We start from the raw sequence: 19,094 nt of genomic DNA on the forward strand, positions 1-19,094 counted from the left end.
ACTTTGAGACTGCTAACTTCGCAAGAGCATAATTCCTTAAGTTTTTCATATTCTTGGTGTCATTATGATCAGAAAAAGATTCTCTATCATTTCATAAGAAAAATTTTTTTTTTTAATTTTTCGACCTTGAGAACGAGTTTGGGAGATGGCCTCTCGACCCTCAAAGGGTTAATGTACACCAAAAATGAAAGAAATCGAAGCATAAATAATGTTCACTTCTCAGCAATTCGCCACTGCTTAGCGGTATTTTCGTATGGTTTTTATGGTTGTATTCTCGTTTTTTTGGTCTCATTTGATAGAATGGAAGATATATTACAGAAATAGATATGATTTTGATTGCTTTTACCACGAAAAGTACCTTGAAATTAAGCTCAACGAGGGAGTAATGCTCGTTTGCTTGACTATGTTAAAGAGTAAACAACTGTCCATTCCAGTCTGCAGTCGTGAATGGGTTGACATTATTTATACAATTATTGCAATAAGGCATAACAGTAAATCTTATATTTTTTGTGTGAATAAAAATTACAAATTATTTATATTGTAATAATAATAATAATAATAATAATAATAATAATAGTAATAATAATAATAATAATACATATAATAATAATACTGTACGTATAATAATAATAGTATAATAAAATGATACAATAATAATAATACATATAATAATAATACATATATAATAATAACGTACATAATATTAAAGTAAAGAAAGAGGTATACATAAACGAGTGTCTTACCAAAAAAACGTCAGAACCTCCTGTATACAGTCAGAAAACTTAAGCGGGAGAATAATGACACAATACACCAATGCTTCACACGGGATGGGAAAATTCTAGTTAGGAAAACAAATGTAGGTCAACTGTACACAATCACGAACGAGAATGATCTATCACGATTTCTCAGGGATACTAATCTTACAGAGAATAACTAAACAATGTCCAACTTAAAAGCCTACGTAGTGTAGTGTATGTTTTGCTCCATTATTGTTCAAATTTCATTGTACAATCTCTTAGTAATTAAATAATCAACTACCTCATTTTGTGATTTTACTAGTAAGCATAAGTCACCTTATGTGATTTTCTTATTTACTATTGTTCGCTTGAACACTAGCTGAATTGATACTTTCTCTGTCCATATTACTACCTCATATTTTTTTAAATACTATCAATTGATATTACTTACTAAAATTAATAATTATCATTTTTACTAAAATTTCAATTTTACTCTTAACATTTTTGACATTTAATTAATAACCATTACTTGTGTAATTACCTTTACCTGTTTAAATACCACATTTACTATCTTAGATTACTCTTAATTACCTTGTACTGCCATATAACCTCAAGTATAACTACCATTGCAATATTGAATGAAATAAACATTACTTTTTCACTTTTTTTGTAATCATTATTACTTACTAAAATTTTATTAAACACCATATTTACTACCAGTCAATTTTACTTTTGTACATTAAACATTATCTTATACTTCCCATAACATTTTGTTGCCAAATTTTCAAGTTTGTATATTCAACCCCAACCTTTATATTATCCTTTGTACCTGTGTACCTGTCTACCATCTTACTATCATATTATAACCAAGACATTAATTACCATTGTTATTTTTTTACTATTATTCTTTTGATACTTTAATTGTGAATTTTATTTTGTCAATTTAAATCTAGTTATAGTCTTGATCTTGTCAACAACCTATACCAGACTCTAGTGCAATTGCAAGTACCATTTCAAATTGTATTTTTATATTATAAGTTTATATTATAATTCCTACCATCTGTCCATTTAACTTTGTTTACCATTACTTAATTTTAGACCCTTATATATTTTCTCCTTTATTTTAGCTTTATATAACTACCCTAGTTTATATATTCACAATTGCTAAAATAATCAAGGTGCTATTCTCAGGTGCTAAAGTAGAATAAGTTCACAATTTTGCCATTATATTCCAAAGCTCATTTATTTGATTACCACTTTATTGTTCACCACAACCTATATTAGTCCCTTTTATATTATAATTTTACCTGGAGTTTACCTGGAGAGAGTTTCGGGGGTCAACGCCCCCGCGGCCCGGTCTGTGACCAGGCCTCCTGGTGGATCAGCGCCTGATCAACCAGGCTGTTGCTGCTGGCTGCACGCAAACCAACGTACGAGCCACAGCCCGGCTGATCAGGAACTGACTTTAGGTGCTTGTCCAGTGCCAGCTTGAAGACTGCCAGGGGTCTGTTGGTAATCCCCCTTATGTGTGCTGGGAGGCAGTTGAACAGTCTCGGGCCCCTGACACTTATTGTATGGTCTCTTAACGTGCTAGTGACACCCCTGCTTTTCATTGGGGGGATGGTGCATCGTCTGCCAAGTCTTTTGCTTTCGTAGTGAGTGATTTTCGTGTGCAAGTTCGGTACTAGTCCCTCTAGGATTTTCCAGGTGTATATAATCATGTATCTCTCCCTCCTGCGTTCCAGGGAATACAGGTTTAGAAACCTCAAGCGCTCCCAGTAATTGAGGTGTTTTATCTCCGTTATGCGCACCGTGAAAGTTCTCTGTACATTTTCTAGGTCGGCAATTTCACCTGCCTTGAAAGGTGCTGTTAGAGTGCAGCAATATTCCAGCCTAGATAGAACAAGTGACCTGAAGAGTGTCATCATGGGCTTGGCCTCCCTAGTTTTGAAGGTTCTCATTATCCATCCTGTCATTTTTCTAGCAGATGCGATTGATACAATGTTATGGTCCTTGAAGGTGAGATCCTCCGACATAATCACTCCCAGGTCTTTGACGTTGGTGTTTCGCTCTATTTTGTGGCCAGAATTTGTTTTGTACTCTGATGAAGATTTAATTTCCTCATGTTTACCATATCTGAGTAATTGAAATTTCTCATCGTTGAACTTCATATTGTTTTCTGCAGCCCACTGAAAGATTTGGTTGATGTCCGCCTGGAGCCTTGCAGTGTCTGCAATGGAAGACACTGTCATGCAGATTCGGGTGTCATCTGCAAAGGAAGACACGGTGCTGTGGCTGACATCCTTGTCCATGTCGGATATGAGGATGAGGAACAAGATGGGAGCTAGTACTGTGCCTTGTGGAACAGAGCTTTTCACCGTAGCTGCCTCGGACTTTACTCTGTTGACGACTACTCTCTGTGTTCTGTTAGTGAGGAAATTATAGATCCATCGACCGACTTTTCCTGTTATTCCTTTAGCGCGCATTTTGTGCGCTATTACGCCATGGTCACACTTGTCGAAGGCTTTTGCAAAGTCTGTATATATTACATCTGCATTCTTTTTGTCTTCTAGTGCATTTAGGACCTTGTCGTAGTGATCCAGTAGTTGAGACAGACAGGAGCGACCTGTTCTAAACCCATGTTGCCCTGGGTTGTGTAACTGATGGGTTTCTAGATGGGTGGTGATCTTGCTTCTTAGGACCCTTTCAAAGATTTTTATGATATGGGATGTTAGTGCTATTGGTCTGTAGTTCTTTGCTGTTGCTTTACTGCCCCCTTTGTGGAGTGGGGCTATGTGTGTTGTTTTTAGTAACTGAGGGACGACCCCCGTGTCCATGCTCCCTCTCCATAGGATGGAAAAGGCTCGTGATAGGGGCTTCTTGCAGTTCTTGATGAACACAGAGTTCCATGAGTCTGGCCCTGGGGCAGAGTGCATGGGCATGTCATTTATCGCCTGTTCGAAGTCATTTGGCGTCAGGATAACATCGGATAGGCTTGTGTTAATCAAATTTTGTGGCTCTCTCATAAAAAATTCATTTTGATCTTCGACTCTCAGTCTGGTTAGCGGCTTGCTAAAAACTGAGTCATATTGGGACTTGAGTAGCTCACTCATTTCCTTGCTGTCATCTGTGTAGGACCCATCTTGTTTAAGTAGGGGCCCAATACTGGACGTTGTTCTCGATTTTGATTTGGCATAGGAGAAGAAATACTTTGGGTTTCTTTCGATTTCATTTATGGCTTTTAGTTCTTCCCGCGATTCCTGACTCCTAAAGGATTCTTTTAGCTTAAGTTCGATGCTTGCTATTTCTCTGACCAGTGTCTCCCTGCGCATTTCAGATATATTGACCTCTTTTAGCCGCTCTGTTATTCTTTTCCGTCGCCTGTAAAGGGAGCGCCTGTCTCTTTCTATTTTACATCTACTCCTCCTTTTTCTTAGAGGAATAAGCCTTGTGCATACATCGAGTGCCACCGAGTTAATCTGTTCTAGGCATAAGTTTGGGTCTGTGTTGCTTAGTATATCTTCCCAGCTTATATCGGTTAGGACTTGGTTTACTTGGTCCCACTTTATGTTTTTGTTATTGAAGTTGAATTTGGTGAATGCTCCCTCGTGACTAGTCTCATTTTGTCGGTCTGGGGCTCCACGCATACATGTCTGAACCTCAATTATGTTGTGATCTGAGTATATTGTTTTTGATATGGTGACATTTCTTATCAGATCATCATTGTTAGTGAAGATGAGGTCTAGTGTATTCTCCAGTCTAGTAGGCTCTATTATTTGCTGGTTTAAATTGAATTTTGTGCAGAGATTTAAAAGCTCATGTGAGTGTGAGTTTTCATCAGAGCTGCCTCCTGGTGTTATTACTGCAACAATATTATTTGCTATATTCCTCCATTTTAGGTGCCTTAAGTTGAAATCCCCCAGGAGCAAGATGTTGGGTGCAGGAGCTGGAAGATTTTCCAGACAGTGGTCAATTTTTAACAGCTGTTCCTGGAATTGCTGGGATGTTGCATCCGGAGGCTTGTAGACTACCACAATGACTAGGTTTTGGTTCTCGACCTTTACTGCTAAAACTTCCACTACGTCATTTGAGGCATTAAGCAGTTCTGTGCAAACAAGTGACTCTGCAATGTACAGGCCAACCCCCCCCTTTTGCCTGTTCACTCTGTCACATCTGTATAGGTTGTAACCTGGGATCCATATTTCGTTGTCCAAGTGATCCTTTATGTGGGTCTCAGTGAAAGCCGCGAACATTGCCTTTGCCTCTGCAAGCAGTCCACGGATGAAACGTATTTTGTTGTTTGTTGCTGGCTTTAGACCCTGTATATTTGCAAAGAAGAATGTTATCGGACTGGTGGTATTGTTGGTACTGGGGGGGGATTTTTTTTCTGGCATTAGTATCTGTATCTGTTGGTTTGGAGTGGAGGCCATCGACTGTGGTTCCACTCCAGGAATGACTGGATTTGGTGTACGATTTCTGCCATTTCCTGCCAGTTTTTTTTCCTTCCTGGCACTAAAAAACCTCTCTCTCTTGAGTGGCTGTGGCTACCCAGGTTTTCCCATGGCCTGGATGTTTTGTATCTTTTTGTCCCCTTTAGATGGTATGCCTGGCAATTTAAGTTATAGCACAGTCTTTCCTGTACTGAAGAGGTACACATTTCAGGGTGAAAAAGCTTACAGGAAGGGAGTTTGTATTTTCCTGTTGTCATATGGGCATGACATTTTCTAGGGTGGTCATAGTTGCATGTCCCATCTGTTTTTCCAGATTTCCCATGCCAGCAGATACCAAGTGCATAGTATGTGCACAGGCTTGGTTTCCGTTTGCCTTGGGTTTCTGTGACTGTATTCCCTGTTGGTGCATGTTTCCCTGTCTTATTCCTATCCTCCCTAGCACCAACAATGGAGCTCCCACCAGTTGTTTTTGGTAATTTATCCTCACTATTGCTATTGGAGTCCTCTTGTTTGCTATTTCCTGCAGTATTTCTAGTTTGCAATATTGGTTTTATCTTATCTTTGACTACACTTGTTTCCCTACTATGGCTCCTGTCCTCTATGAGGTCATTTATATGTATTCCTTCCTGCGTATAATTCCCGACTACCTGGACAAAATCTCCAGCTTCACCATTACTGTCTCCCAGGACAGTATCTCCAGCTTCACCATTTCTGTCTCCCAGGACAGCACCTCCAGCTTCACCATTACTGTCTCCCAGGACAGCACTATCAGCCCCACATTTACTGACTACCAGGACATCACCTCCAGCCTTACAGTTTGTGACTACATGGCCAGTATCAAGGGCAGTACCATTCAGCCCAGACTTTTTATGTTCCCATCTGTTGTAGAAAGCTTCCAGGTTTTCTATGAAAGCAGCTTTGATGTTATCCTCTTTTAACCCTTTGAGGGTCGACAGGCCCTCTCCGAAACTCGCTCTCAGGGTCGGCCAAATTTAAAAAAAAAAAAAAATTATTTTCTCTTATGAAAAGATAGAGAATCTTTTCCCGATCATAAAGACACCAAAAGTTTGAAATTTGATAGAAAACTTACGGAATTATGCTCTCGCAAAGTTAGCGGTCTCGGCGATGTTTACGCATCGGCGATTTTGCCCACTTTGAGCCCCATTTTCGGCCAATTTCACTGTACTAGTCGACAAAAAACATGAATATTTCGCTAGAACTCCATTTTTTCTATCGAATGGGTGCAAGAAACCACTCATTTATGAAATTCAACTATCCAGTACAGTGGTCAGAATTTAGCAATTTTGCCAATTTCACACAAATTTCAAAAGATGCCAATTTCCGAATAGGGTCCAAAATAAACAAGAAAGACATTCCTAGCACTAAAATGACATTTCCTCTAGTCATTAGTAACGTCTCAAGGCCCCTCTTATATTCTTTTGCTTTCCACTTTGAATTTTTATTTTCACAAAAAAATAAGATTTACTGTTATGCAGACTACTGCATTAGTGTAAAAAATGGTATAAATATTATTGGTGCACTTGTGAAAGAATATTAGACTCACCAGTTGACGTGTATTGCACGCTTGGCACGATTTGTGTACTTTTGAAGTTTGGTAAAAATCGAACATTTCTGCTACTTTGAGCTCAATTTCAAGGCACTTTTCTTTGTAAAACCAGTCAAAATCATCTCAATTTCTGTAATATGTCTTCCATTCTACAAAATGAGTCCAAGAAAACTAGAATATAACAATAAATGCCATACGAAAATACACTGCAAAGTCGCTGATTTATTCAAAAAAAATGGTCAAAGTTTTTTTTTTCTCATTATGCACTGTGTGCTGCAGGATTTTTTTTAGACTGTGCACACTGACCACATAGACCCATTCTTTCATATGAAGGCCTACCAGCTTTCTCCCACTAGATTTGAGGCCGCTAGAATTTATGAGTACTAGTACGTCAAAAACCCCTACGCGTAAGACGTACTAGTACGACGAAAACCCTCAAAGGGTTAATACCCTTGTGATTTTAGTCCACAGATTTTCCTCATTTGGGCATACCCAAAAACACTTCTCTGTTTTAATACTGCTTGTAGCTAGTTCTGGGATACCTGCACAAGGAGCGTGACACCAATTTCCACAAAAATGACAATTTATCCATGTGGAAGCCCGTTTGTTTGACTGACCACAGACTACACACAGCTTCATAATGATTTGAATGGTTGATTTACTGCAATTCTACTAGCAACCTCTTGAATATTATATTAATAACCTTAAATGAAGCTCTAGCTATTTGTATTTCTGTTTCTAACTCTTTTTGTATATTGGACAGCTTACCGTCACGTTCCTGATTTTTAATGTTTGTGTTTATAAGGGCGCCTACAAACCCATCCGTTTACAGTCTGCTTTATTGTCCAACGAAACTGTTTGAAACCAGTCCCGGGTTCGGACCAGTCAAGGGTTCGGACCAGTCAAGGGTTCGGACCAGTCAAGGGTTCGGACCAGTCGATCTGCTCTGATCAGTGGGTCACTTATTTAAAACATACTGGTCGGTGATTTGAGCTAACACATGAAGGATCTACTGGAAATTATCTACCCGAGTAATATGTGATTTGACTGATACAAAAGTATAACTTGCGTGTTGAAGAGCCGGTGATATCTGGCAGCTCCTACAATGACGTACAGTCGACCTCTTTGTTTATCAATCGCTGTATCTGGCTTTTCTATTTTTGTTTTTTCCGTCTCCGCCACAATAAATGCTATATTATCACTATAGTTGACTGGTGCAAATTTTGGAGGAAGGACGCTTTTTCTGTAGTAATAATTGCTTCTCGTTGTGTATATTGCGACCGCTGGTAACTACAGGTTATATGAAATTCACAGTAACGTCTCGTATTTCAAGAAAAAGAAACTAATGAAAGTCACTCCACTCCACTAAGTACCATTATAATACTGGTTAGTTGCTACTACAACACTGTATTCTGCTATTCACTGGTATCACTAGATTATATGCGAGTACACTAGCAGGCCAGGAAGATTATTAAAAACAGCTGACCTGTGGTAAGTTTCTGGCGACTTCTGGCACCTGCCTCTATAGGCTTATCACTTCATTTACAAATTCACCTGTTTTCAAATGACACTTTAGCCTTTATCATCAATATACTAGGGAGCCACTGTAGTATACACTATGTATACTCAATGCTTTCAGGGAGACTTTCTTTCCTCTGACACAAAGTTCAATTATTATTATTTTTTTCACACGGGAAACAGGCCTATGATTCCCCTCTGGCAGTAAACTCTGCTAGGTAATGCACACTAATTCTCCTTTTTTGACTCAGTATATAATGTTTTCCGCCCAAGATTGGTTCCAGGCGCTAGAGGGATGTATCGTATAGGATTGATGACACAAATTAAAGTTCTAGCACGTAAGAGCTATAATTCTAACTTTAAAAAATTACCTTTATAGTACTACCTACTATCATATTCCCAAGCTCTATTATTTGATCATCACTTTATTTGTATTAGTCCCTTTTATATTGTCTCCTTTATTTTAGCTAAAAAAAAAAAAAAAAAAAAAAAAAAAAAAAAAAAAACCTTAGCTCATTATTTTACATTTGTTAAATAATTCAGGTGCTATTTTTTAGCTTAAGACTATTTACTTCGTTTTATACTTAATTCTAACTATAGATTCACTACAAATCTTATGATTACAAGCATTGATCCTGATACCAACCTCTTATTTAATGACTTAAATGAATCAAACAGTTACTGTAATTACTACACTGCAGAACAATCAAAGGCACTTCTCAGTGCCAACAACAACATAACTATCTTTAACTACAATATCAGATCTTTAAGCAAGCATTACGATGACCTCATAGCATTACTAAATTCCTTACATGCCAATATGTCCATCATTACACTAACTGAAACCTGGCTAAAGCCTGATAGTACAGATGCCTATGCCATTCCTGGTTACACAGCCATACACAACTGTAGGCCAGACCAACAAGGGGGTGGCACAGCCATATACTACTCAGACCAACTAGAATGTATCACTAATACTTGCACAAGGGATGAACATGGGGAATATATAATAGCCAAATTCAAATCCAAATACCTACAAAAACTTCTCACATTGATAAACATCTACAGAGTTCCACAGTCAAACATTAGCCAATTTAGTCAAAACCTAGGAAGTATGATAACTGATGCATGCATGAACAAAGATCACTTACTACTCTCAGGTGACTTCAATATAAATCTCCTGCAAGACCAGGACCCACACGTTACTGAATTCACAAACACAATGAGTAACTGCATGTTGTTACCAACAGTAACAAAACCTACAAGAGTTACAGAGACTAGTGTTTCCCTACTTGACCACATCTGGACCAACACCATATCCCCTTTAAAATCAGGCATAATTACAGAAAATACCACAGACCACTACCCTACTTTCCTCATAACAACTCTTGGTAAATTACCCCAAGACACTACTAAAGTCACCTTCAGACTTCACAATGAGGCAGCCATTAATAACTTCACAACAGCAGTAACAAACATTGACTGGCACACTGAGCTAGAAATGTATACAGATATTGACGAATGTATTAATAATTTTCAAAAAAAAAAAAAAAAAACAATACCTCTATAACAAGCACTGCCCTAAAAAAACTAAACAGATGACAGCTAAGAGACTGAACAGTCCCTGGCTAACACCCAGCATTCTCAAATCCATAAATACAAAACACCGATATGAAAAACAGTACAGAATGGGTCACATAACCAGAGACCAAACAAAACATTACTCGTCAATCCTAACCAGCCTGATAAGAAGAGCAAAAAAATTGTATTATGAGAACAGATTATCCAACTTACGAGGTGATATAAAAAAGACCTGGAAAACCCTATCAGAAATTCTAGGAACAAAAAAGATATCACGAAATAGCGAAATAAAACTAGCAAAATCAGATGAACCCCAACTTCCACCAACAGAAACAGCAAACAGACTCAATGATTTCTTCTCCACTATAGGACAAAACCTTGCCAATAAAATCCCAAGCTCAGATACCCCACCAAATGACTACCTCAGCAACTACCCGAACACACTGTTCCTAGCTCCGACTAACCCATACAAAGTCTCCCTTATTATCAACGCACTAAAAAACAAGGCAGGAGATTTAAATACCTTACCACCCTTTATATACAAAAAAGTGCCACAAGTGCTATCACCAATCATTGCAACACTCTTTAACAAATCCATTGAATCCTCCACCTTCCCTACAGTTCTCAAAATAGCAAGGGTCACCCCGATCCATAAAGGAGGAGACCAAACAGAGTTGAATAACAATAGGCCAATATCCAACTTACACCCTCTCTCAAAAATCTTCGAAAAATTAATTCATAAACGAATCTACTCCTACCTCATCTCCCAAAACATACTCAACCCCTGCCAATTTGGATTCAAGCCTAATAAAAATACTAATGATGCTATTATACACATGCTAGAACATATATACACTGCAATAGAGAAAAAAGAAGTCCCACTGGGGATCTTCATTGACTTACGTAAAGCTTTTGATACAGTTGACCATGACTTGCTCCACATGAAATTGTCACACTATGGTATAAGAGGGCACTCCCTTAACTACCTCAAGTCATACCTCAGCAACAGAAGCCAATATGTGTACGCAAATGGGGCAAACTCTTCCGCACAACCAATTACAGTGGACCCCCGGTTAACGATATTTTTTCTCTCCAGAAGTATGTTCAGGTGCCAGTACTGACTGAATTTGTTCCCATAAGGAATATTGTGAAGTAGATTAGTCCATTTCAGACCCCCAAACATACATGTACAAACGCACTTACATAATTACACTTACATAATTGGTCGCATTCGGAGGTAATCGTTATGCGGGGGTCCACTGTACAGTGTGACTTTGTCAATGGTCCAAGTCGGACCGAAACGTCGTCGTAAGCTTCTCTCTTTTATGTGCGGGTTATTTGTGTATTGTGTATAATTACAGTTGGTGTCCCACAGGGAAGTGTCCTTGGCCCTCTTCTCTTTCTCCTATACATAAATGACCTACCAAATGCTTCGCAATTACTCAAACCCACACTATTTGCAGATGACACTACATACGTCTTCTCTCACCCGAGCCCAGTCACGCTAGCCAATACTGTAAATACCGAATTACAGAAAATATCTACCTGGATGAGGACTAACAAACTTACACTAAACATTGACAAAACCTACTTCATTCAGTTTGGTAACAGAGCTACAGATGTCCCTCTTAACATAATGATAAACGGATCACCTATCACAAAGCTAACAGAGGGAAAATTCTTAGGAATCCACCTTGATAATAGACTCAAATTTCATACACATATACAACAAATTTCTAAGAAAATTTCCAAGACTGTAGGCATACTATCGAAGATACGGTACTATGTTCCACAGTCAGCCCTCCTGGCCCTATATCACTCTCTTATTTACCCCTATCTCACCTATGGAATTTGTGCATGGGGCTCAACAACAATTAACCATCTCAGACCACTAATTACCCAACAAAAGGCTGCAGTCAGAATAACAAATTCCCACTACAGGCAGCATGCACACTCCACCAATATTCAAAACACTAAACCTACTCACCATACAAAACATCCATACTTATTACTGCACCTATTACATACATAGAACACTTAACTCTGATATTAACCCTCCCCTCAAATATCTCCTTGCCAACCTCAACAGAACACATGACCATAACACAAGGCACAGATCACTCTTTGATGTTCCTCGTGTCCATCTCACGCAATGCAAAAACTCAATGCACATAAAAGGCCCTAAAATCTGGAATTCATTACCTGTAAATATAAAAGAAACACTACCTGTTTATAAATTCAAGTCTCTTCTCAAAGATCACTTACTCACCCAAAACCAAATAAATACTGAATAACTGTACCTTATAAATTGTATATCTTAAATGTTTCTCACAATTATATCACATAAATGTTAAACCTAAGACCCAATCTAACTTTGTTATTTTTTAAATACACTACCTAACAGAATACTCCATTCAACTGAATGTACAGCAATACATGCAACCATATGACCTGTCTTTGTAATACAGTGGACCCCCGCATAGCGAACGCCTTGCATAGCGAACATTCCGCATAGCGAACGCTTTGTCCGCTAAAATTTTGCCCCGCATAGTAGACAAAAACCCGCTCAGCGAACTTCGTTCGAGACGCGTCCAATGTGGGCCCTCAGCCAGCCTCACATGTGCCGCCCGTCCCATTGTTTACCAGCTAGCCTCCGCGGTAACATTCAAGCATACACTCGGAATATTTCGTATTATTACAGTGTTTTCGGTGCTGTTTGTGGAAAATAAGTGACCATGGGCCCCAAGAAAGCTTCTAGTGCCAACCCTACACCTCAAAGGGTAAGAATACCCATTGAAATTAAGAAAGAAATCATTGATAAGTATGAAAGTGGAGTACGTATCACCGACCTGGTCAGGCTGTACAAGAAACCAAAATCAACCATCGCTTCTATTGTGGGCAAGAAAACGGCAATCAAGGAAGCTGTTGTTGCCAAAGGTTTAACTGTGTTTTCGAAACAAAGATCGCAAGTGATGGAAGATGTTGAGAGACTCTTATTGGTGTGGATAAATGAAAAACAGCTAGCAGGAGATAGCGTCTCTCAAGCGATCATATGTGAAAAGGCTAGGAAGTTGCATGACGATTTAATTAAAAAAATGCCTGCAACTAGTGATGATGTGAGTGAATTTAAGGCCAGCAAAGGTTGGTTTGAGAGATTTAAGAAGCGTAGTGGCATCCATAGTGTGATACGGCATGGTGAGGCTGCCAGTTCGGACCACAAAGCGGCTGAAAAATATGTGCATGAATTCAAGGAGTACATAGAAACTGAAGGACTGGAACCTGAACAAGTGTTTAATTGTGATGAAACAGGCCTGTTCTGGAAGAAAATGCCAAGCAGGACCTACATTACTCAGGAGGAAAAGGCACTCCCAGGACATAAGCCTATGAAAGACAGGCTTACTCTTCTCATGTGTGCCAATGCTACTGGTGATTGCAAAGTTAAGCCTTTATTAGTGTATCACTCTGAAACTCCCAGAGCGTTCAGGCAAAAGAATGTCCTCAAGGATAATTTGTGTGTGCTGTGGAGGGCAAACAGTAAGGCATGGGTCACTAGGGAATTTTTCTATAACTGGTTACACCATGCATTTGCCCCCAATGTGAAAGATTACCTAACTGAAAAGAAATTAGACCTTTTGTGCCTCCTGGTGTTAGACAATGCACCTGGTCATCCTACAGACGTGGCAGAGCGACTTTATGGGGACATGAGCTTCATTAAGGTGAAGTTTTTGCCTCCTAATACCACTCCTCTCCTGCAGCCCATGGACCAGCAGGTCATTTCCAACTTCAAGAAACTGTACACAAAAGCTCTGTTTCAAAAGTGCTTTGAAGTGACCACAGACACTGGATTGACTCTAAAAGAGTTTTGGAAGGATCACTTTAATATCCTCAGTTGTGTAAACCTTATAGGTAAGGCTTGGGAGGGAGTGACTAAGAGAACCTTGAACTCTGCTTGGAAGAAACTGTGGCCAGAATGTGTAGACAAAAGGGATTTTGAAGGGTTTGAGGCTAACCCTGAGAGGAGTAGTATACCAGTTGAGGAATCAATTGTGGAATTGGGGAAGTCCTTGGGGTTGGAGGTTAGTGGGGAGGATGTGGAAGAGTTGGTGGAGGAGGACAATGAAGAACTAACCACTGATGAGCTGATAGATCAACTTCAAGAGCAAGAGGCCAGACCTGGGGAAACTGGTTCAGAGGAGGGGAGAGAGAAATTGAAGGAATTGCCTACTTCAAAGATTAAGGAAATGTGTGCAAAATGGCTTGAAGTGCAAACCTTTTTTGATGAAAATCACCCTCACACAGCTATTGCAAGCCGTGCTGGTGACTATTACAATGACACTGTTGTGAAACACTTTAGGAAAGTCATAAAGGAACGAGAGGTACAGGCCACTATGGACAGATATGTTGTGCGAAAGAAGTCCTGTGACTCTGAAGCTGGTCCTAGTGGCATTAAAAGAAGAAGGGAAGTAACCCCAGAAAAGGACTTGCTACCTCAAGTCCTAATGGAAGGGGATTCCCCTTCTAAACACTAACACTCTCTCTCCCCTCCTCCCATCCCATCAATCATCACCAGATCTTCAATAAAAGTAAGTGTCATGTAATTGTGCATGCCTTTTTCAGTTTGTGTGTACTGAAATTAACATTTTTTTGTGGTAAAAAAATTTTTTTTCATACTTTTGGGTGTCTTGCACGGATTAATTTTATTTCCATTATTTCTTATGGGGAAAATTAATTCGCATAGCGAACATTTCGCATAACGACCAGCCCTCTTGCACGGATTAAGTTCGCTATGCGGGGGTCCACTGTACTCATTTGTGCTTTATTGTTATCTGTTTACAATAATGTTTTATCACTGATTACATCATTGCTTAGTTAATCTTAAGTTAATTTTAAGCCAGCCCGTAATGTTATGTATACAAGTGGCTTTGGCATGCTGCTCTTACCTGTATTTTTTTGTACCTCTGTATGTATGCTCAAATTACTAAATAAATAAATAAATAAATAAATAAATAAATAAATAAATAAAAGCAGGCGCCCATTGTGGTGAGGTGCAGGTGTTTGCTGCCAATGACATCATCGCACTGCAGTGGCATGACAAACAAGAAGTGACATTGTTGACATCCTTTCACCAGAATGAAATGACAGACACTAGAAGGGAGAATAGCAAATCCAATTAACCCATTCTAAAACCAGCAACTGTGACTGATTACACCAATATGCATCTGGTGGACAAATGTGACATGTAGGTTGGGTCTGCCGACTATGTTGAAAGAGTTTTAACATAAATGTTCCATGAAACTCTTCTTCCATCTTATTCAAATTCAAATTCAAAGTTTATTCTCTATAAGGATTACAATGCTGAGTTTACAGAAATTTGGTTATTGTGTGGTTTACATGTAGTAAAATTGTGATTACAGAGTGTACCACTAGAACGCTTAGCATGGCTAGGCATTTCGGGCAGACTTAGTTTTATTCTTAATTGTAAAATATTACAAATTATGAGGTAAGTTGGTATTATGGCTAAGTGACTAAATACTAGTTTGTGAGTTTAGCAATGTGAATGCTTTTGTTTTGGCACAGTACATAGTTTCAGTATTGGAGTATCACAGGATTCATTATTTTAAGATTGAGATTAATATTTCTGTTTATGGTCAAATGAGTGAGTGAGTGTAAGTGTGAACCACCAGGTGGTATTCGTGTAGTTAGTTGACGGGGTGTATCAGGGAGATAAGATGTTTTCTAATGGTAGTTTTGAAGGTGATGAATGTGTCTGCAGTTCTAGAGTTCTCAGGTAGGGTATTCCAGATTTTAGGGCCTTTGACATACATTGAATTTTTGTAAAGGTTTAGTCGGACACGGGGAATGTCGTAGAGATGTTTGTGTCTGGTGTTATGCCTGTGGGTTCTGTCACAACTATCAAGAAAGCGTTTTAGGTCAAGGTTGATATTAGAGTTTAAGGCCCTGTAGATGTAGATTGCACAGTAGTAAGTGTGGATGTACTGAACTGGGAGTAAGTTTAGGTCTATGAAGAGTGGGGGGGTGTGTTGCCAGGGATGGGATTTAGTGATTATTCTTACTGCAGCTTTTTGTTGGGTTATTATTGGCTTTAGGTGTGTTGCTGCAGTTGATCCCCAAGCACAAATAGCATAGGTGAGGTATGGATAAATAAGTGAGTGGTATAGTGTGAGAAGGGCATTTTGCGGCACGTAGTATCGTATCTTGGAGAGGATCCCAACCGTTTTGGATACTTTTTTGGTCATATCAATACTCAATGCTTAAAATATGTACAAGATGAAGACTAACAACAGACCACTGAATGCTGAATTTTGTCTGTCTGTCATTAGGTAAATAATATTCAAGAAATTAAAGTACCAGGTCACAATATCAGTAATACAAAACTGCCTATGAGGTGATCACCAAATACTCCCATGTTTGAGAGAGCATTTGGTGATTAGTTCCTAGTAACACTTCCTCCTCAGAAGAAATGGGCTCAGGAGAGAGGTTTTGTCTGTGCACATACAACAAAATGCCCACAAAATGCAGACACTCATTTTGTGTGTGAGAATTATAAAAACCACTGTGTATGACACCATGTTTCAAAGAGTTCCACAGACAGCAACAGTAACAATCTGAAACTTTTTTTTGCCTGTTTGTGTAAACAAGGTTTACAAACAATATAATGACAATATTAGTACAGTTTTTGTGCAATATAGGAGTCTCACAGACCACAAAAGTTACTGGCAAAAAAAAATATTAGAAAAGAAAAAGGTACAATAAAATTAAAAACTAATATGGAGTGCACGGCGGTCGCTGATGCTATAATCATCTGGTTATTTACTGCCAACGTCACGCCTCTATACACGTACACACAGCAGACACCAGGTACACACAGCAACAGCAGACACCTGGTACACACAGAAACAGACACCAGGTACACACAGCAGCAGACAACAGGTACACACAGCAGCAGACAACAGGTATACACAGCAGCAGACACCAGGTACACACAGCAGTAGACACCAGGTACACACCACAGCAGCAGACACCAGGTACACACAGCAGCAGCAGACACCAGGTACACACAGCAGCAGCAGACACCAGGTACACACAGCAGCAGCAGACACCAGGTATACACAGCAGCAGACACCAGGTATACACAGCAGCAGACACCAGGTATACACAGCAGACACCAGGTATACACAGCAGACACCAGGTATACACAGCAGACACCAGGTATACACAGCAGCAGACATCAGGTACATACAGCAGACACCAGGTACACACAACAGACACCAGGTACACACATCAACAGACAACAGGTATACACAGCAGCAGACAACAGGTACACACAGCAGCAGACACCAGGTACACACAGCAGCAGACACCAGGTACACACAGCAGCAGACACCAGGGATACACAGCAGACACCAGGTATACACAGCAGCAGACACCAGGTATACACAGCAGACACCAGGTATACAGAGCAGCAGACACCAGGTACACACAACAGACACCAGGTACACACAGCAGACACCAGGCACACACAGCAGCAGACACCAGGTACACACAGCAGCAGACACCAGGTACACACAGCAGCAGACACCAGGTACACACAGCAGTAGACACCAGGTACACACAGCAGCAGACACCAGGTACACACAGCAGTAGACACCAGGTACACACAGCAGCAGACACCAGGTACACACAGCAGCAGAAACCAGGTACACACAGCAGCAGACACCAGGTACACACAGCAGCAGACACCAGGTACACACAGCAGCAGACACCAGGTACACACAGCAGCAGACACCAGGTACACACAACAGCAGACACCAGGTACACACAGCAGCAGACACCAGGTATACACAGCACACACCAGATACACAAGCAGACACCAGGTACACACAGCAGCAGACACCAGATACACACACTAGACACCAGATATACACAGCAGCAGACACCAGGTATACACAGCAGCAGACACCAGATATACACAGCAGACACCAGATACACAAGCAGACACCAGGTATACACAGCAGCAGACACCAGGTATACACAGCAGCAGACACCAGGTATACACAGCAGACACCCGATACATAAGCAGACACCAGGGATACACAGCAGACACCAGATATACACAGCAGCAGACACCAGGTATACACAGCAGACACCAGATATACACAGCAGCAGACACCAGATATACACAGCAGCAGACACCAGGTATACACAGCAGACACCAGGTATACACAGCAGCAGCAGACACCGGGTATACACAGCAACAGACACCAGGTATACACAGCAGCAGACACCAGGTATAAACAGCAGCAGACACCAGGTATACACAGTAGCAGACACCAGATACACAAGCAGACACCAGGTATACACAGCAGACACCAGATATACACAGCAGCAGACACCAGATATACACAGCAGCAGACACCAGGTATACACAGCAGACACCAGATATACACAGCAGCAGACACCAGGTATACACAGCAGCAGACACCAGGTATACACAGCAGCAGACACCAGGTATACACAGCAGCAGACACCAGGTATACACAGCAGCAGACACCAGGTATACACAGCAGCAGACACCAGGTATACACAGTAGCAGACACCAGGTATACACAGCAGACACCAGATACACAAGCAGACACCAGGTATACACAGCAGACACCAGATATACACAGCAGCAGATACCAGGTTTACCTCAAATTCCTGGAGCACCAAAATAGCCGAGCCACCACCATCAACCTCTACTGCTACACTCTACCTCCATTACACCCTGGCAGCCTCCTACACCTCACTGTCTTGACATGGTAGTGAATAAGTGTTAAGTGTGTATAAGAAAGAATATTACCTTGATAATGCAGCAGAGTGTGAGAGAGCAGCGCCACCACACACGGTTCACAACACACTACCAACACTCACTATAAATACCAATATAAACTATACACACACACACACAACACTACCACATATGTATCACATTTTATTAATTATTTTAATTTACAAGATACTTTTCACGTGTATAAGCATAATTATGATTTAATATATACATATGCTCTTTATTAGGAGAGGGATACGTGCTTATCCATTTACACTGAACATTATACGTAATATATATATATATATATATATATATATATATATATATATATATATATATATATATATATACATATATATATATATATATATATATATATATACATATATATATATATATATATATATATA

General features: G+C 39.8%; 1 protein-coding gene across 2 annotated transcripts in view; it reads right to left on the reverse strand.

The window, feature by feature from the left end:
• Positions 1 to 18,856, reverse strand: part of LOC128700633 (S-phase kinase-associated protein 1) — a 134,624-nt gene extending 115,768 nt beyond the window's left edge. Inside the window, exon 1 of one of the 2 annotated variants that reach the window (XM_070097070.1) lies at positions 18,715 to 18,856. The gene's annotated coding sequence lies outside the window, so the exon portion shown is untranslated. Of the gene's footprint in view, positions 1 to 18,563; positions 18,587 to 18,714 lie in introns of those variants that run through there. The other variant, XM_070097071.1, reaches the window with a different exon arrangement.
• Positions 18,857 to 19,094: the final 238 nt, after the last annotated feature.

Source organism: Cherax quadricarinatus, chromosome 56, assembly GCF_038502225.1.
Source record: "Cherax quadricarinatus isolate ZL_2023a chromosome 56, ASM3850222v1, whole genome shotgun sequence".
NCBI lineage: Eukaryota > Metazoa > Arthropoda > Malacostraca > Decapoda > Parastacidae > Cherax > Cherax quadricarinatus.